This window comes from Diabrotica virgifera, chromosome 3, assembly GCF_917563875.1.
Source record: "Diabrotica virgifera virgifera chromosome 3, PGI_DIABVI_V3a".
NCBI classification, from domain to species: domain Eukaryota; kingdom Metazoa; phylum Arthropoda; class Insecta; order Coleoptera; family Chrysomelidae; genus Diabrotica; species Diabrotica virgifera.
Window position 1 is genome coordinate 233,639,086 of NC_065445.1, and position 21,975 is coordinate 233,661,060.

Genomic DNA, 21,975 nt, shown 5'->3' on the forward strand with positions numbered 1-21,975 from the left:
TTAATTTATTTTTTGGTATCGAATTCCTTTATACGTCTAATTTACACACATTTAACACAATCCTTTAGCAGATCAAAGAGATATGTACTTTCTTGACGTTACAAACGTAGATCACGATGTAAACGCCTCTACACGTAATATATACTTGCACCCTAATTAGACATTTTGCCTCTCCCCAGCTCATCCTAACAGTATGTACCTTTAGCACGTACTAGAGATCTATCAACGATGGGTTTAGTGATACGATTTAACAGGTCGGTATTCAATACAAATTTTATTTGTTGTACTTTAGATTAGTTGTTTGGTAGATTTATTTACCTTTGTTTTTAACCTTGTCCTATATGATTCGACCAATTTTCGACTATAGTTGTCGTTTATATGGATCTGCGTCAATAAAGTTGAAATCCAAAGGAATAAAATGTTTAAGACTCTGTCTTCGTCACTTAAAATCTACCCCTATTACTATTATTGAAATTGAAGCTAAGGAACCACCACTTACTCTACGCAGACAGTTTTGTACAGATAAGTTTGTAGCTAGAGCTATCTCAAAAAACGTCAGCTACTTAAGAACTATTCGTAACTTGAATAATATATTAGATTTAAGCCACAAATATTGGTGTACAAAAAAAACCCATATACGTTGAAAGCTACAGAAAATTGACAATGTATGAAGACCAAAGGTACAAAAATAAATTACCTCCAATTTAAACTAAACCTCCTGAAACTCTCTTTTCCAAGGTAATACAAACATATTACATGGATTCAAACCTTCCAGGCAGTATTATCACTAGTAATACCACTAGAGGTCAAATTATTTCCGGAAATTTTTTTGAGATCATGAATATTTTGAAAATTTCCCGAGTCGCAGACGAGGGAAATTTTCTAAAAATATTCATGATTAAAAAAAAATTTCCGGATATTAATTTGACTTCGCGTGGTATTCGGTAAGAAAATTCCACACCAAATTTGCATTTGAAAATCCAAAGCTGCATGAACAGATTAATAGCGCGCCATAGCTTTGTCAGCAATTATTTAGGCTTTCAAATTCGTAATTTCTACTCATTGTAGTTGCATGGGAATACCATTTCAAGATAGAAAATAGTATATTCTTCAATTTTACGTAAGTTTTGAGTAACTACAAGTGATAGAAAATGAATCAAAACTAAATTATGTAAACAAATAAAAACCAGTCTGTCAAAAATGTTCTGTTATTGTAAACGTCAAAAAATTTCCACTATAATTCGCTGTTGGGTACCCCACGAGCAAAAAATTTCCGATAAAATACCTCCGTTGCCATGGTGATCTGTCAAAATAACGTATTTTGATTGGTTCAAAATTACAGGTGTGGAATTTTCAACAAAATAATTAAAGACAGGTGGCCTACACGGTTATTAGACTTTATTACGGTTGTCTTGTCCGACGGTGGTGGGGAGACTTATATTTTTGACTTTACGTCACAAGAGTTTACATTCCCATATTTTTAAATGATTTTCGATCATTGAATGTGTGTTATTGTGTATATATGTGTATTATTTGTGATATTATGAAATAATAAGACAAATAGTACACATTTTTATCTTATACCGGGTGGTGAATCGTAAAAAGGGCCATAGGAAACTCAATGTAAAATTCTGAATTGTTGCATTCCTGCTTCCCTAAATATTTTACATCAAAAGTCATGAGAGAATACTGTAGAGAATTAAAATCTGTATTAAAATTGTTCTACGATTTAAATGCATTCCAAAATTTTGAAAAATATGATACATTTGCCACAATAGGTATGCGTGTAAAAGTAAGGCCACACGTTACTATTTAACTGACAGTGCTCACACCATTGACTGAATAAAAAATCTTTATTATTAATCCTTTCTCCGCAACTGAGGGTATCTTATCAACTGTATTGTTTTTAAACAATAGATGATAAAATAAAAATATTGACAGTTCAAAAATGTGAACATTATTGCATTGTGTGTGGCCTAAGTTTGGGCTGAAAACTAAAATGTATTACATTTTTACAAAATTTTGGAATATGTTTAATTACGTAGACCAATTTTAACAGTTATTTCCAATAGAGATTTCAATCCTCTACAAATAGTTTCTAATGTCTTTTGATGTAAAATAATTATTAGGGAAGCTGGAATTCAACAGTTCAGAATTTTACATTGAGTTAATGCAAAATTTTGACGCATGTCAAAATTCTCAATGTGTTTTAATTGTATCATTTTTTTTCAAATCCTGAGAAAACTAATAAATATTTTTGAAAAATTTAAACTCAGAATGAAAGACTACATTATTACCGAGGGCTGAAAGACCCTGAAAACTTCTATAATGTTTATTTTAATAAGTTACAGGGCTGAAAATAAAAGAGAAGTGTGATATTTAATTTCAAATTTTTCATTCAATAGAATCTGCTTGTTTATTCTAAGAGGCTTTCCACCCTCGGTAATAATGTAATCTTGCATCCTCCGTTTAAATTTTTCTAAAATACTTGGTTTTCTCAGGATTCGAAAAAAATCATATTACGATTCAAATGACAGTAAACTCTCGTGACGTAATCTCACCCTTAATGTTCATTGGTTAGTCGATTTAGGCAACCGTAGTAATGTCTAAGAACCGTGGGTGGCCTATGTTTCAATATATTTTTACTGGCGTCTCCAAAATTCAAAATAAAACCGGATGTGCAATATACATATCACTGGTATTCTGAATAAGGAATCATGGTGATTGCCCAATGAAGCTTCAGTATATACTGCCGAATTATCAGCATTAATAATTGCGTTAAAATATATAGCCTCTGTTGGTAAGGACAGTTATATTATTTTCACCGATTGTAGAAGCATTGTGGACAATCTCACTTCTATCCAATTGACAATTCACATTGAGATAGAAATCAAGAATCTATATTATGATATTATTTCCTCGGGAAGTTCAATTATTATTTGTTGGGTTAGAGGACATTCTGGAATATTAGGAAATGAAGAAGTCGACAAATTAGTTAAATATGCAGCTTAAAGCAATCAAGACATAAAAAAAATACTTCTACCAGTAACCGGTATAGATAATATCAGTAAAAACTATTGCAAACAAAATTGGCAACCAAATATAGTATATAACCAAGATACAACGGGAATAAATTTTAAAAATTGCCAACCACTAATTCCCAATGAGAGATGTTTTAAATATGAATGGAATAGGTTATTTATAAAAACAATAAACAGAATGAGATCAAGTCACGCACTAACCCCAGCATACAAACACAGCATAGGTATCAGTGATAACCCATATTGCGCCTGTGGTAGAATTGGAGATCTACAGCACCTCATATTGAAGTGTCGACAGTACAGACAAAATATTAAAGTAATGTATGAAAAATTAATTGATCTAAATTGTCCTTTACCTGCCAATTTAAACAAAATTATTTTTCCAAAAAAATAAGCAGACGTTAAAATGTCTTTACGAATATGTAACGTCCTATAAATTTAAATTTTAAATATAGTCTAGGCGCCAAATAGAGGTCACCGTGTCCTTTTAAATTCTGATGGACAAACTCAACGGTTTCTTATGGATTTTTGGCTGCTGATTACGAATTTCGAGGGTGGATTTCAATCCGAGTGGCCAAAAAATTGTTATAAACAATTTAATTGATTATAAATTGTTTATAAAGCTCTGGCTCATAAACTAAAAGAGATCAAAAGAATGTTTCAAACAAAATTTGTTCTCTAATAAAAAACGAAGAAAAACGCGTTTACCAAACTTAAATCCAGCAATTATAACTCAAGATATTGTAAAATTAGTGCACAATGCAAATTGCAAATTGCAAAATAAGTATTTTTCGAAGCTTTATCGATCGCAACTCGACTTCTACGCATGCAAATGAACCTTAGAAGGTCTTATTTGAAAGCATCAGTAATAGGCTTCCAAACAGAGTTTGTTAAATTACATGATCTTCATTTGTTTTAAAGTTATACCCATTTGAAATAATAATTTTTTTAAAAAAATTGTACATTTATTTGTTTATAAGGGATTCAAGCAAATGTAAGCCATAAATATTTATACTTTAATTAACAATAATGATAGAAGAACACAAAAGGAACATTTTGAGCTTACGAAAATGTTTGTAAATTTATTTTTGGTCAAGATATCGATATTTTGATAGTGCGCTCTGAGGCGCAAAATCGGCTCACCGCGTAAAGTTCACGCGCTAACTTCTCGATGCAAATTATAATTTGTATGTATATATACGTTATCTTCATTTTTCATACTTGAAGATCCTAATAAAATTGTATCCTATATTTCTTATAATTAAATCGTCATACTGTAACCTCCTATCACGTTTCATTCTATTTACTTTGTCTTCTATTTTTTGTACTAAATGAGAAAAAAACATTAAAAACTAATATTTCAGAAATAGAACTAAAAAGTTAGTTGATATTATTTATTAATACTATTTTTACAAACTTTTTGTTTCATGCATCTGAATCGAGATATACAGGGAATCTCAGCTTTTTTACATCTGCATAAGTTCTTAGAGCAATTTTTACAGTTACAGGGTGGTACTAAGTCTGTTCTTGTACGCAGTAAAACTAAAACTTTCTGGGGCTTCAGAGTCTAATTATCTATTTGATATAAATATAATCTATATCATATAGATATCCAGTGGATAGTATCCATATAAAGTGGATCTAGTTCTTTTGAGGCATCATCAAGGCACGTCAATTGTGTGTATGCCGCCACAACTTAAATGCTCGTTTTATATGCAATGATGATGCTGCTTAATATCTCGATCAATTTATATATGGATATCACATATTGGCTCATTTGCATGCCTAGAAGCCGAGTTACGATCGATAAAGCGTCGAAAAATAGTTGACTGTGTGATGTCGCGCCTCATAGCGCGCCATTAGAATATCGATATCTTGACCAAAAATAAACTTACGAACATTTTCTTAAGCTCAAATTATATCTTTTGAGTTCTTCTATCATTATTGGTAATTAAAGGATAAATATAAAAGACAAAAAAAGGGTTCAAGGCAGGTTTTGTTTATATTCGATTCAGAGTTGGACTACCATCTCCATATAGCAACTATTTCAGCATCCTTATGCATCATCAGTGAAGTTTATGCAGTCACAACTCTGAAGGGAATATAAACATTCTGCCTTTTTAAGGCAAACCATCGCGATGCAATGAACCCACCTTTTGAGACGTAATCTAGCGATATCTCTCGTATTACGAGGAAAACAACGAAAAGCCCCAGATACAAAGTTTACTACTTTTTAAACAATTAGAATAATTGAAATAAAAATATAATAAACAATATTTTAAATCTAAGACTTTTCGTTAATAAACTGCTTTCTGGCTGCATCCCATATCTCCGGATTTTACAATATATAATCACGTAGAGACGACGAAAATAGGAGAAAGCAAATAGAGGACACTTAGGCCACGCATTTACCTTCTCTTCGTCTAGGAAAAGGACCGAAAGACAGTTTCTAAATACTCAAAAACTGAGTAAAATGAAAAATAATGATATGGGATGCAGCCAGAAAGCAGTTTATTAACGAAAAGTCTTAGATTTAAAATATTGTTTATTATATTTTTATTTCAATTATTCTAATTGTTTAAAAAGTAGTAAATTTTGTATCTGGGGCTTTTCGTTGTTTTCCTCGTAATACGAGAGATGTCGCTAGATTGCGTCTCAAAAGGTGGGTTCATTGCATCGCGATGGTTTGCCTTAAAAAGGCAGAATGTTTATATTCCCTTCAGAGTTGTGACTGCATAAACTTCACTGATGATGCATAAGGATGCTGAAATAGTTGCTATATGGAGATGGTAGTCCAACTCTGAATCGAATATAAACAAAACCTGCTTTGAACCCTTTTTTATCTTTTTCATTTTACTCAGTTTTTGAGTATTTAGAAACTGTCTTTCGGTCCTTTTCCTAGACGAAGAGAAGGTAAATGCGTGGCCTAAGTGTCCTCTATTTGCTTTCTCCTATTTTCGTCGTCTCTACGTGATTATATATTGTAAAATCCGGAGATATGGGATGCAGCCAGAAAGCAGTTTATTAACGAAAAGTCTTAGATTTAAAATATTGTTTATTATATTTTTATTTCAATTATTCTAATTGTTTAAAAAGTAGTAAACTTTGTATCTGGGGCTTTTCGTTGTTTTCCTCGTAATACGAGAGATGTCGCTAGATTGCGTCTCAAAAGATGGGTTCATTGCATCGCGATGTTTTGCCTTAAAAAGGCAGAATGTTTATATTCCCTTCAAAGTTGTGACTGCATAAACTTCACTGATGATGCATAAGGATGCTGAAATAGTTGCTATATGGAGATGGTAGTCCAACTCTGAATCGAATATAAACAAAACCTGCCTTGAACCCTTTTTTATCTTTTTCATTTTACTCAGTTTTTGAGTATTTAGAAACTGTCTTTAGGTCCTTTTCCTAGACGAAGAGAAGGTAAATGCGTGGCCTAAGTGTCCTCTATTTGCTTTCTCCTATTTTCATCGTCTCTACGTGATTATATATTGTAAAATCCGGAGATATGGGATGCAGCCAGAAAGCAGTTTATTAACGAAAAGTCTTAGATTTAAAATATTGTTTATTATATCTTTATTTCAATTATTCTAATTGTTTAAAAAGTAGTAAACTTTGTATCTGGGGCTTTTCGTTGTTTTCCTCGTAATACGAGAGATGTCGCTAGATTGCGTCTCAAAAGGTGGGTTCATTGCATCTCGATGGTTTGCCTTAAAAAGGCAGAATGTTTATATTCCCTTCAGCGTTGTGACTGCATAAACTTCACTGATGATGCATAAGGATGCTGAAATAGTTGCTATATGGAGATGGTCGTCCAACTCTGAATCGAATATAAACAAAACCTGCCTTGAACCCTTTTTTATCTTTTTCATTTTACTCAGTTTTTGAGTATTTAGAAACTGTCTTTCGGTCCTTTTCCTAGACGAAGAGAAGGTAAATGCGTGGCCTAAGTGTCTTCTATTTGCTTTCTCCTATTTTCGTCGTCTCTACGTGATTATATATTGTAAAATCCGGAGATATGGGATGCAGCCAGAAAGCAGTTTATAACGAAAAGTCTTAGATTTAAAATATTGTTTATTATATTTTTATTTCAATTATTCTAATTGTTTAAAAAGTAGTAAACTTTGTATCTGGGGCTTTTCGTTGTTTTCCTCGTAATAAAGGATAAATGTTTATAGCTCAAATTTACTTGAAACCCTTATAAACAAATTAATGTACAATTTTTTAAAGAAAATTGTAACTTCAAACGGGTATAATTCTAAAACAAATAAAGATCAAACAATTTAGCAAACTTTGTTTTGAAGCCTATTAATGAAGCTTTAAAATGATATCTTCTAAGGCTCATTTGCTTGTGTAGAAGTCGAGTTACGATCGATTAAGTTTCGAAAAATACTTATTTTGCAATTTGCATTCTGCACTAATTTTACAATATCTTGAGTTGTAATTGATGGATTTAAGATTAATAAACGTTTTTTTCTTCGTTTTATATTAATTAACAAATTTTTTTTGAAACATTCTTTTTTATCTCTATTAGTTTATGAGCCAGAGCCTTATAAACAATTTATAAACAATTAAATTGTTTATAACAATTTTTTGACCACTGGAATCGAAATCCACCCTCAAAATTCGTAATCAGCAGCCAAAAATTCATAAGAAACCGTTGAGTTTGTCCATCAGAATTGAAAAGGACACGGTGACCCCTCTGGCGCCTAGACTATAACCCAGATATAACATACCAAAAGGCACCGCCACGAAAACATTCCACTTTGCGGTTCAGAGAGCCCATATGAAACGAGTCTTTGTACTCTATGCAGAGTATGGCATTAACAAAATAAGAAAATCTACGGTTTCGTTTTGATTAAAATCTGTCTTCCTCCATCCTCCGATAGTACTATTTCTAGGTCTACCTGTTGTCAAGGAGGCTCTAAGGAAGACAGACCGTAGATTGTCGATATAAATTAAAATAATTTATATCGCAGTATGGATAGAACGCCCTCTAACGGGGAATAAGCGAAATAAATTTCGACTCAATTCAAGCTTTCTGCTTAACCCAGGTATAACATACCAAAAGGCACCGCCAGGAAAACATTCCACTTTGCTGTTCAGAGAGCCCATATGAAACGAGTCTTTGTTTATCATATTGTTCATATTATATATAATACAAAATGTTAAAACACAAACTAACCAGGATTTTCGTCATAGCAAGGCATGTTACTGATTGTAGCCATGTTACCTTGTAGCAGTAAAAACGAGAGGTGACAGGGGAGAGTGAGAGAGAGGCATAAATATATTTACCGAACCATTCATGTTCTTTTTCTCCCTCTGTCAACGCTAACCGGTAGAGAATTTCATTTTATGCCCATATCATTCAAAATCACAGTTAACACAAATTTTGAGTTGAGCCCTTATATTACTGTGGGTGCGATATGTCATTTTATAAATAATGGGACTTCATTAAGTTGGAGGGTCCGAGAAGTTAGCCACATTAGATTTTCATAGAACGTTGAATTGAAGTTTGACAGTGTTGCCATGTGATTATAATGTATATAATGTATAATATACTTCAGGCTTCAAATATACAGAGAAAGCTTCAAAAACTACCTTTTTACATTATTCTATGAATTTTTATTTTTTAATTCATGTAAAACACGAACGAATAAATATTTGTTGTTTGTTTTGATAGTCATTGCAGTTAATTACTAGAAATTTTTTTGTCGCCTGATAGATTCCTGGAGAGATTTGGCAATAGAGTCAGACCGTTTAAATTTGCGTTTGCCAGATTGCACAGATGTTCCGCAGATATACATTTTATGACTTTCTTTTTATTATATTATAAATATTTCTTTTTATTATTTGGAATTAATGTACCTGAATACTGAAATGCCCTTAGTTACTGAAAAGTGTTCACTTCGTCAGTACGCTATTTTTGTGTTTATTTTGTATTTTTTTAAATATTAAAATGCCTACAACTATTGTAGCACGTGAAAGACTTTTAGTCCTTTTACCCATATAAATAGCTATAACTTCCATTTTAGATAAATTATTTTTCCTAATAGTACTGTCGACTTGTATATCTGTATTTTCAGTTGCATATATTCTGGAGCCTGTTATTATCACAGCTTTTTTCTGTGGACTTGTTTGTATATCTGTGTTTTCAGTTGCATATATTCTGGAGTCTGTTATTATTTACATTATACTTAATATTTCTGTCTTTAATCAATGTTAAGTAAAATCTAAAAGCAGCAGAATTTTACTTACATATTTTGCACTTTTTAAATTTATTATTGATACTAAAATCTTGTTATGTCGACATAATTAGAGAAATTTAAAATTTTTTCTCGTTATTTTATCTACATAGTTAATGTTTTCCATGTTAATAAATAAATTAATAATAATATATCACATGCTCTTTTCCGATTTATTTTAAGAACACATGGCAACACTGTCACGCCTTCATTTCCTTATATCTGTAGCTAACTTCTCGGACCCTCCAATTTAATGTTGCCCAAATAATGTGCTCAAAAAGTGCTAAAAATTTAAAATAAAGTAGATAGAAGAATATATTTATTGTAATGAATTAGCAGTTTACTAGTCCGTCACTGTCGGTATGAAAATAACACATTGTTTTCCGAATAAACATTACAGAAGCTGTAAATCAAGTGACTATACACCTCTTGACTGCTCACAGCCTCTTAAAGTCGAAGATATTGACATTCGGAGGCAGCTAGACCTGGGGAGCGAGTCGCGCCCCTCTGATCTTCCGGCTCGTCACACATACACCACATACCCCTAATTGGATTTCTCTTGAGAGAGAGACAAGATGAGATAAGTATACATCGGATATGTTGCGACGTCAACGAGGACTGCTATATCTGATTTTTTTCGCTTTTTGTCGGTGCGGGCTGTTACATTATAGCCTAAAAGATGAGGATGCAAGGATTTTTTTCGAGAATTAGCTGGTTTTGTGTGCCGATATATTATTCCGATTCTTAATTAAAGGACATGATTTGATGTTAATAATACCCAATAAGCTTACATAAAAATAATAATAATAATAAAAAAATAAAATAAATCGCTGTATGATAAAAAGTTAGACACCAATAAAGGGGTTGTAAAAAGTAATAGTCTTCGCTATTTAAATGGAATATTTTGAAAAAAATTAAATTAACAGGCTTTTTTGCTTTAGGATTATACCGTAGAGCGAGAAATATAGTAATTCTATTTTATCGCCAACCGTCACTAAAGTCATTCATTCTTGTATTCATTTGCGGCAGTAAAGTAACACTTTATTGTACTGAAAGAAGGATTTTACTTTACCAGCCGCGATTAATCGAGATTGAATGTAAGTGGTCGATGGCAGTAATCGATTATTTATTTGAGTAACTTAAAATTTATTTACTTTAGTTATTAGTGCAGTCACTGAAGGTTTTCACCCCCGATTTTGTTGAACCTCCATCGATTTTCATGAAAATTGGTGATCAATTAGAGGATACCTCAAGGAACAAAGGTGACATGATGCCAACTTGCGCTTTTACTCTGGGGGTGGATGCCACCCCTTCTCGGGGGTGAAAATTATTTTATTAAAAATAATACCATAAGTCCATACAGGGACAAATTATAAGCAAAATTTGTTATATAAAGTTATTAAAATAAATCAACACTTTTTGAGTTATTAAAGACCAAAGATTTTATTTTTTCGTAAAAAAATGCATGTTTGAAATCGGTTTTTCACGTATAAATCAAAAACTATAAGCTTTCACAAAAAAGTTATAATTACTGAAATTGAAGACAATAAAAAATTGAATACACTCCCCACATAAAGAACTAAACTTATGTTAGTTCAAAGTGAGTTATTGGCAATTGAATGTGTATTTTTTTCGACGGGTGCTCAAATTTAAGTATACAAGCTTAAATAACGGGAACACGATGCAATGTATAAAATATTCCTGCTAAACATTTGTCAAAGTACTTCGGAATACCTATCAAATGAGCTTCAGAACAAGGTAATAGCGTCAAAATTAAGCAAGTTATAACGAAAATAAAATAACCGTTTCGAATTTTTTAGGAGAAAGTGAAAAATAAAACATACGCCATTTCCACAAAAATTAAAATTTATAGTAATCCTTACAAGAACTTCTTTATATTAGCATAAGTAATGTTTTTGATAATTTTGACCGGTTTAGAATGCACATTTTTGAAAAAAAGATATAATTTAAAAAAATCATAATTTTTAAAATTAATTTAATTCTCATATTCTTTTGATAATAACTCCAAAAATACTATATTCGTAAAAAATTATATATAACCAAATTTTAGTCTTTTCTGTGCCAAATATTTTGTCTGTTTTACCATTTCTATAGGGTAAAATAATAACCGAGATGGAAACGTTTAAATCTTAACTTTTGCTGTGGGAACCATGCAACCGGGGTCATTTAACTTTTTATTTTTTTAAAGAAGTAAGAGGTTTAGAAGATTAAGTTTAACGTTTTTAAATAGCACTTGGAATTAACTTTTAAAAAGCTTTTAGATAAACCTGATATCATAAACACGAACGGAGTTATTAAAAAAACATTTCTTGGAACAATTTTTAATAGATAAATTTTGAAAAAATTATGGAGCATAAATTTTAACGCTATCAACATGTTCGGGGGCTCATTTGATAGACATTTTTAAGTACTTTGACAAATGTTTAATAAGTTTATGTTATAAAATGCATCAGTTTCCCGTTATTTCAGCTTGAATACTTATAGTTTTTTAGTCGCCGAAAAAAATATATATTCAATTAGGTACCTATAACTCACATTTAGTTAACATTAAAAGGTTTTTCTGGTAAGGGATTTATTTCAGTTTTATTAGCTTCAATTTTAATAATAATATTTTTTTGTGAAAACTTACACTTTTTGAGTTATTGATGAAAAATTCGTTAAAAACATGCATTTTTCCTCAAGAAAAATTAAAATTTTTGATCTTTAATAGCTCAAAAAGTTTTGATTTATTTTAATAACTTTATGGAACAAATTTTGCTTGAAATTTGTCCCCCTATTGAATTATGGGGTTAGTTTTAATAAAGTAATTTTCACCTCCGACAAGGGGTGGCATCCACCCCCAGGGTAAAAGCGCAAGTTGGTACCATGTCACCTTTGTTCCTTGAGATATCCTCTAACCACTCACCAATTTTCATGCAAATCGATGGAGGTTCAACGAAATCGGAGGTAATAACTTATATCCACCTTCAGTGACTCCACTATATTTAAAAATATTGTACACAATTTGCGATATTATCAATTAAGTGTATGTCAAAAAGTGAAATTATGTAGTATTTTGCAATTATATTCATATAAAATAAATTAAAACTTTACCGATTTAGTAATTATTCAATATTGATAACTATCGATTAAAAATCGAAAGCAACCATCTTGCAAAAGTTATCTGTCATCACTGTCATGAAATTATTATGACGTTTAAAATTTAAAAAGTTCTTAAATTGTAAATTGTAAGTACCTAAGTGTTAAAACCAATATAAAATGCGACAAAATTTTGTATGCACCAGGTCAGTAAAGATTCTTTATCGAACTCGTCTGTTATTCGCCTTGCTCGCTACGCTCGATCTGCTCATAATATAAGACCCGTTCGATAAAGAGTAACTTTACTGACTTGGTACATAAATAACTATTATCTATGGTTAAACTATCCTCTCTAAAGTTAAGGTTATCTACTCTAAATTCACAATCAAGATGCAGTAGAAATAAACAAACCAAGACACGTTAAATGTTACCATGATCACTCCCAAATCATAATTTGTAATGTATGTGCATTGTTGATCCCAAATTATGATTTACAAAGTTACATTGTAAATTATGATTCGGGAGTGCACCTTGTAACATTTAACGTGTCTAGACAAGGCGAAAACGGCGGGTTCGTTGGGAAAAATATTCCCATGAGATTTATTTGCATAATTACATTCGCGAGACATCCCAGAATAAGGTTCAAGAAGTCGCCCACGTGAAAAGTGGGCCAAATTTTTTTTAACTATTTTTTTTAATCAAATTACAAAAATCAATATTTTTGGCCCGGACAGTAGAATAGGCCCGGTAAGACGTAAAATGCAAATAAACAATTAAAATACTAAAATAAAATTTTAGCGTTTTGATGCCATTTTTTGAAAGGTTGGACATCGAATTAAAAAAACAGAAAATATAAGATAGAAGCTTAAATCAAAGAGATTGCTTTTTCTTTCTTTCCTCCCTTCACTTTTCCCTATCAGGTTGTTGGAATTGAGCTAGTTATTTTAATTTCCATTCACCAATCTCTTCGATTTTTTTTTATTAAAGCCATTATTTTTAATGCCTCGAGTGATTTTTGTTTAAATTTTTCGGCCTCTACTTCTTGCTGTATCCATTTTTTTCTTGGTCTGCCTCTTTTTCTTTTTACTATGTTCTTTGCTTCGTGAAGTTTTACCACATACCCCTAATTGGATTGCTCTTGAGAGAGAGACAAGATGAGATAAGTATACGTTGGATATGTTGCGACGTCAACGAGGACTGCTATACTTATCTGATTATTTTTCGCTTTTTGTCGGTGCGGGCTGTTACCGTATGGCCTAAATGATGTAAAGTTTTTTTGGGAATTAATTGGTTTTTTGTGCCGGTATATCGGGATTCTTAATTAATAGCTTTAACAGAAAGTTAATACTACACAAAACAACATAAATAATAACCTGATCAAATAAAATAAAATCTAAATTGTATAATTCCGTACACATTTTATACCAAAGTTTAGGTAAAAAAATATATTTTCAAGATTTTCAAAATACATATGATTTATTAGATATGAGCGCGCTAATAACCGGCAAACTAACACAAATTATACAGAGTGTTTCATTAATAATTGTCCATATAGTAACTTTAGAAACTTTAGCACAAAATACGAAGATTTAACCCGCCAGTGGTCGCTATATGAGATTTTCTCTCACGGTTTTAAAAAATTGCGCACAAATTTTTTTCTGGGAAATTATACGCGCTGTAGTTCCTTCTAGTCTCTTAACTATCCTCCCTCGACAATCTAATAGACTCGTCTGCTCAGATAGTTACTCAGTTTACTTAGTATCACCATATTGTTGAGTCAGTGCGCTTCATGTGAGAGATTCTCTCATCAAGCGACCACCGGCGTCACCAACTGTGTATAAAAATTAATTTTATTTTCCCCGCTAAAACCTAAAATAATATCCTTTTATGATGTAATAAAAGGCGCCGTGGATGTGGTCGATGATATGAAAATCCTATATTTTGTTTCACGGGTTAGTTGTAGATGGTCACTTACCATATATTTTTCAATGTTAAATATTGGCGGCATCAATAGTCATATTTTATATAAAGATAATAATAATAAAACAGAAAAACGTCCTGTCTTTTTAAAGCAAATGGCTTTATCGTTGATGAAACCTCATCTTTTTTGTAAAATTTTGTAAAGAAAGGCAAAAGTTGGATATGTGAGAGAAAATCTCACGCGCGACCACTCGCGTAACAACCTACCTAGCGACCAATGCCGGGTTAACCTAAAACACTTAAATAAAATGTGGTCCCTTACTGAGTTACAGGGTATTTTATCTAAAAATTTAAAAACCATTTTTGCTCAGCATTTTAAAACTATTCGACGTATCCTTTTCATACTTGGCAGGCAGTATAGGTACTGTAAAAACTACTAAATTATGTAAAAAAAGTTTCTGGCTATTACCAGAGGCGTACGACGGGGAAAAGTGAATGGTTGACCCTTTCCAAATTCTACGCCACTGGCGGAATTGCTATTTTAGTTCAATTTTTAGATTCTCCAATACTTTCTATGAAAATAATATACTCTTCATTCGTAACGATAAAGTTATTAGTTTTCGAGATCTTTGGAGTTAAAAATGAAACGACACAAGCATATTATTTACATAAAAAGTATTGGAAAATCAAAAAATTACACTAAAATAGCGATTTCGTCAGTAGCGTAGAATTTGGGAAGGGTCAACCAGCCACTATCCCCTGTCGTACGCCTCTGGTAGTAGCTCGAACCGTTTATTTATCTTAATTTAGTAGAGTGTACAGTACCTACACTTTCTGCCAAGAATGATAAGGATACGCCAAATAGTTTTAAAGTACTGGGTACAAATAATTTTTAAATTTTAATCATATGAATCATATTATAAATTAATCAAAATAAATACACAAAATACATTCTATACACCTAAAATTTAATCGAAGATTTAATAAAATGTAATGTTTTTCCAGCTTTCAATATATCCCATCTATTGTCTCTGAATACCAAAAATATATATGATTGTTTAATGGAGTTTATCTGTGAAACTTAAATTAACCTCTAAACTTTTAATCCTGATAATTTGATATATTATGTACATATGAAAAAAAAAGAAGAAGAAGATGTATAATGAAAAAATGTGGTGAGCAACTTGGACAGTCCATAGCGGCCAGCTGCAGCTTTTGAACTGAGTAGAGAGCTGTGGGAGAGTTTGCTATGGAACTCTAAGGACCTCATTGCCTTCTTTATGTATGAATAGAAAACAAAAAGTTGTGACTGGCTTCTTCACACCCAAGTCTATGCCATGAAACAAAAAAAAACTGTGCCGTTTCATATTTAACTTCAAATATCTTGAAAACTAATGACTTTATTGTTACCAAAAAAGAGTATACTATTTACGTAGAAAGTATTGGAGAATCTAAGAATTGCACTAAAATAGTAATTCCTCCAGTGGCGTAGAATTTGAGAAGGGTCAACCATTCACTATCCCTTATCGCACGCCTCTGGTAGTAGCTAGAAACCTTTGTTTATCATAATTTAGTAGGGTGTATAGTAGTCGCACTTTCTGCCAAGTATGAAAGGGATACGTCGAATAGTTTTAAAATGCTGAGCAAAAATATTTTTTAAATTTTTAGATAAAACACCCTGTAACTCAGTAAGGAACCGCATTTTATTTAAGTGTTTTAGGTTAAATCTTCGTATTTTGTGCTAAGGTTTCTTCAGTTACTATATGGAAAATTATTAATGAAACACCCTGTATAAAATATAAGATGTGAAATAAAACGAGATAAAACTAGTAGAAGTGTTGTAAATTAAGGGGTTAAATATGTCACACATTTCTCATTGGAAAGGGTCACTATTTTTACTATAATTAGAATAATACAGGGTAGCGAGAAAGTATGGAAACACGGTGATTTCTCGGAAACCGCTCGAACGATTTCTATAAATTTTGGTAGGTAGGTGTGTCTTAATGCGACCAATATTATAGTGGTAATTGCATTATTGTGAAATCTTCCGTTTTTCTGGAAATCTAATGGACTTTCTTATTTTAAATGGAATACCCTTTATATTTTTTGCGTTTTGAAGTCCTTAAGAAATACTGATTATTTTTCATGTTATGTTCCTTATACCTAAATGCCATAATTTCGGAGTTATTGCTACATTAAAAAAAAAAATTTAACAATCTATAAAAATCAATTTTTTGGACCCATGTAGACATTATTTTAAATTATTTGGATCATTGGGGACAAAAAAGGTCTTTTGTAATTTTCCTCAAAAGTTAATCGTTTCCGAGTTATAAACAATTTAAAAATGAAAAAAATCAAAAAATGACGATTTTTAAGGTTCAAAAACACAAGTAAAAAAATCATTTTTAAAATTACGAAGTACCTAAATTCAAGTTCAAACCTTTTTCTATCAGATCTCTATTAGAATTTTTGGCATATTTTATTCTAAAACATTGTTTTTTTTTAATTGTTAATAAAGCTCATATGTGAGGACAGATTGGGCTGCATTATAGTCCGTTCTTTAACGGTAAAATATTGCAAAACCTCTAAATTTTAAAGAACCGCTTGGATTGACATGAAATTTGGCAAACACATAGCTAATAAGTCAAAGAAAAAAATTGATATTAAGCCGATATCTGCTTTTACCCTGGGGGTGGTTTTCACCCCCTCTTGGGGATGAAAAAATATTCACCCAAAGAAAGTCAGAAAATGGATAAACTGGCTAATTTTAAGTAACTTTTGTTCTATGGAGTTTTTTCACCAAGTCAATAATTTTCGAGTTATTTGGCAGTGAATATGTTTATTTTTTCAACAAAATAACCACGCTTTTAGACGGTTTTTCGCAATTAAAGCAAATAGTAAGTATTTTGTCGAAAAAACATTATTAGCAAAAATATAGCCTGTAAAAAATTTAAAAAAATGGTGTACACATCACGTCTCTACACCTAGTAGAAGCAGAGTTATAGCTAATGTAAAATAGGTTCATATTCGTCAAATTCCAAATGGAATATTTTAACGTGAAATAACCAAAAATGAAGCACATTTTGGGGAAAACTCATTACAACTTATTTAAAGTGTTTAAAAAAATCTTCATTTTTGTTTTACAAAAAAAAAATCTAGCATCAAAATTAAACCAGTTACGCTCAAAATAAAGTTAGTCACTTTTGGGTTTGGTAAAAAAATCGAGAAAATCACCCCCTAATTAGTATCTTAAATGAACTAATCGTTACGACTTCACAAGTTTTTCTAGACTCGTGTATATATTGTTTATTTGATCTGTAAGTTTCATCGGTTCAAAGTCCTTATTATTGAAAGGGCTGTAGTTATAAGGGGTTGAACGAGTCACTGATCACGAATGTATGCAAATTTAGAAACACCGAATCTCAATCAATTTTTGTCTAACAGAAAAACAAGAAAATACATGATATTTAGAAAAGCAAATGTGACATTTTTTGTTTTTCGAGATTTTTGGTATCTATAACAATTTTTAAGTTATTTTGAAATAAAGCATATTTCTCAAAATTTAAATTTTTAAAAATTTTGCTTTGAAACCAAATTTTTTCAAAAATATGCACTTTAAATCGATGAAACTTACAGATCATATAAACACAACATAAGTAAAATAATTTGTGGAGCGGTAACGATTAATTTCATTTAAGTTGCTAATTAGGGGGTGGTCTTCCCCATTTTTTTTGCAAAAACAAAAGGGACCAACTTTATTTTGAGCGTAACTTGCTTAAATTTAATGCTAGGAACTTTTTGTAAAAACAGAAATAAAGCTTTTTTAAACACTTTAAAAAAGTTTTAATGGGTTTTTCCCAAAAAGTGCCTAACTTTTTGGATCTTTCACGTTGAATTATTCTATTTGAAATTTGATGAATATGAATCTATTTTTCATTGGCTATAACTCTGGTTCTACGAGATCCAGAGACCTAACGTGTACACCATTTTTTTAAATTTTTTATAGGCTATAATTTTGCTATGAACGTTTTTTTCGACAAAATACTTACTTTTTGAGTTATTTGCGAAAAACCGTCTAAAAATGTGGTTATTTTGTTGAAAAATGAACATATTCACTCGCAAATAACTCTAAAAGTGTTGACTTGGCGAAAAAGCTTTATAGAACAAAACTTACTTAAAATTAGTCAGTTTAGCTATTTCCGGACTTATTTTGGATATATATTTTTTCACCCCCAAGAGGGGTGAAAGTCACCCCCAGGGCAAAAGCACACATCGGCACAATATCACTTTTTTTCTTTGACATGTAAGCTATAAATATGCTAAATTTCATATCAATCCAAGCGGTTCTTTAAAATTTAGAGCAAAAACCGTGAAAGAATGGACTATTAACCAAAAAATAATGTTTTAGAATGAAATAAGACCAAATCACTTATCGGCATCTGATAAAATAAGGTTTGAACGTGAATTTAGGCACTTCATAGTTTTAAAAATGATATTTTTTACTTATGTTTTTGAACCCAGAAAATCGTAATTTTTCGATTTTTTTCAGTTTTAAATTGTTTATAACTCGGAAACGATTAACTTTCGAGGAAAATTACAAACGATCTTTTTTGTTCCCAATGACCCAAAGAACCTAAAATAATATCTACCCGGTGCAAAAAAATAAATTTGTATAATTTGTTAATTTTTTTTTTATAAATGTAGCAATAACTCCGAAATTATGGCATTTAGGTATAGGAAACATAACATAAAAAATAATCAGTATTTCTTAAGGACTTCAAAACGTAAAAAATATACAGGGTGTTCCATTTAAAATAGAAAGTTCATTAGATTTCCAGAAAAACGGAAGATTTGACAACAATGTAATTACCACTACAATATCGGCCGTATTAGAGTACCCTTACCCACCGAAATCTGTAACAATCGTTCAAACCGTTTCCGAGAAATTACCGTGTTTCCATACATTCTCGCTACCCTGTATAGATATGTAGTTTTAAACACATAAATATTTAATACTTATCATAATAAAAGGGAATTTTTATTTCCTTATCTGAACTGTATCTGATATGCATTCGTATCGCCTTAGCGTCCTATCAAACATTAATAATTATAAAAGAGAATTATACCATAGATATTATTTTTGTTAAGATAATAATATCAGAAAATCCTTTTATTATCATGTTGTTTAAAATCAGCCTGTTAATGGTAGCCTATTATTTGTAAGGGCACTCACCTATATTATTGCTCTACAGAACACAACCAATTATATTGACTGTAAATTTAGTATTAAAAATTAAATCGTCGTAATAATGATATCATCAGAGAAAAATTATGAAGAGGTCGTATAAACAAAGTTTATTTACCAAAAAATATATCAATAATTACTAATCAATATAATTGAAGAAAAGACAGCGAACATTATGATCATTTTATGGCTGTATTAAAACTTATTTTATTGCTTTAATAATGGATATTTTATTTTTTTTTTTCAACATGTATATAGCAGTGGCGGCTCGTGGCCTTAGAGATAGGGTCGGCAAGGTCTTTTTGTCTCCTCATATAGGCATACCATCTAATTAAAAGGCTTAAATCATCATAGGAGATTTTTTTGTTTGGTTTACTTGACATTCTCTTTTTCATGGTGTTTCGACAATATGTTTTGATTCTTTTGAGACAAGAGAAATCCCGTTCATTTAAAGCAGAAGTTGGTGGTAATAAGAGAATTGATGATCAGTTTGTTGTAATGCATTGCAGTACTTATTATATAAAATTACACATATTTTGTAACTTATCTAACTTTCTGAAAATATTTGGATCAGCGTAATTTTTAAGTAATTTGTGATAATAAATATCTTGAAAGTTCTTTGGCGAAGGTAACTTTTAAATTTTGAATCGTCGAAGAGGTCAAAAATTTTCAAATCTTCTAAATTCGAAAAACGAGTATCTATTTGCATAATACATAGTAGGTATCCAAAATTTCAAAATATACTAATTTTTCGAGATATATATCATGCATGTGTCTTTTTTGGGGTGGTTCGGAAATATCTAGCGAACCCAAAACGTCATTGGGCATATATATTGAAAATTACTATCATTACGAAAATCTTTGAGATTTTGCACCAGTTTTCTTATTCTGTCTTTGAAATAAATAATGTTAGTTGACTGATTTTGAAAAACAATGAATATCAAGTCGGTTTGGGCAAACACTTTCTTAAAAATATTTAAAAGATTATTAAACGAGTAATCATTTAAGAAAGTTTTCAAACCGATTGCTTCACGGATCAAGATATCACATCACAACTTTCAAAATCGTCGCCTTCGATAATAAATTAAAAAAACTTCCAAAGACTGTTCACGAAAATCTGCTACACTGGAAATTAACCTAGGTTTAAAATTTCATCGCGTCTGACAAATTGTTTGCATTTTTTTTTCGAAACAAATTGTTCTAAAACAGTAGTCCGTTTGGGCGAGCTAGACTGGCAAGGAAAGACGATATTCTTAATTTTTTTTATACGTAACCTGCAAAACTAAATTCATTTTATTCCCATGACAGTGACCAAATAAAGCTTGTGGTGCAATAGTTTTAACTTTTGCCTGGAGACCGTTCAATTCACCAGACATCACGGCAGCGCCGTCATTAGTTTGCCCCGGTTTGCCCTACCAATTTATTTTTGATATCAAAAAATTTTAATCTGTTGTTTAAAATACCAAAAACATATTCGGCCTTATAGCTTTTACTCACGTCTGTAAAACCTTAAAACCTCTCATAAATATTACCACGTAACGCGTATCGGAAAACAATTGATAATAATTATTGTAAATGACATAATAATCAGGAGTTTCATCTACTTCTAGCGAAAATAAAATGGTTTTCTGAATCTCAGATCCAATAAAGTTATTCAAAATTTAACTAATTAATTATATTAGTTCATTCTGTACTATTTTAGACATGCCGCTAAATATCTTAAAATCAGAAAGTACATTAGAAAATCCAAATCGTATTTCTTAAACAATTTTATTAGTTATCTATAATTATATGATATAACGATTATACGATATTACGATATACGATAAAACGGCGTGATTATTTTTTACAATTTCTGCCGATGCTTCCAAATCAAACCGGCAGATTTAAATATGCCGTACCTGCCGCTTAATGCCTACGGAGAAATATATGTTTGGTTGCTCATCGAATTGTATTTTTCGTTGAGTTTTACGTGTAAATCGTCAAGCTACGGAGGAGGTGGGCCGGCTAGCTGAACAGTCAGATGAATGGCTCGGATCATTCAGTGTTTGAAAAGTCTCTTTATGCGCAGGGATCACTTAACGCTCGGATTGGTCGAATCCTTTTAAAAACCATGAATAAAATTTAGTTTGTATTATCTGACAGTTTTTTTATTTCAGGGATACAAAAAATGACATAAACTCTAATTAAATTGAATATTAAAAAAATCTATAATATCTATAGATGTGTGGGTCGGCACTGCCGACCCTGCCGACCCTGACCGGCCGCCACTGGTATATAGAATAAAATAAACTACTTTAAAAAATTATGTTTGCAAGAAAATATCTCTGTATGTTATTCTAACTAGTTAGAATCAATATAAATCTAACTATCGAAAAAACCAATCCCAAAACTCTCAAAATGCGAAACAATTTGATCAGTTTAC

General features: G+C 31.2%; 1 protein-coding gene across 2 annotated transcripts in view; it reads right to left on the minus strand.

Annotated features, from left to right (window-relative positions):
• Nucleotides 1-21,975, minus strand: part of LOC126881598 (potassium channel subfamily K member 18-like) — a 579,919-nt gene that overhangs the window by 397,972 nt on the left and 159,972 nt on the right. The window contains exon 1 of one of the 2 annotated variants that reach the window (XM_050645960.1): nt 19,539-19,625. The exons of the other annotated variant lie outside the window; for it this stretch is intronic. The gene's annotated coding sequence lies outside the window, so the exon portion shown is untranslated. Of the gene's footprint in view, nt 1-19,538; nt 19,626-21,975 lie in introns of those variants that run through there. 2 annotated transcript variants of the gene reach the window in all.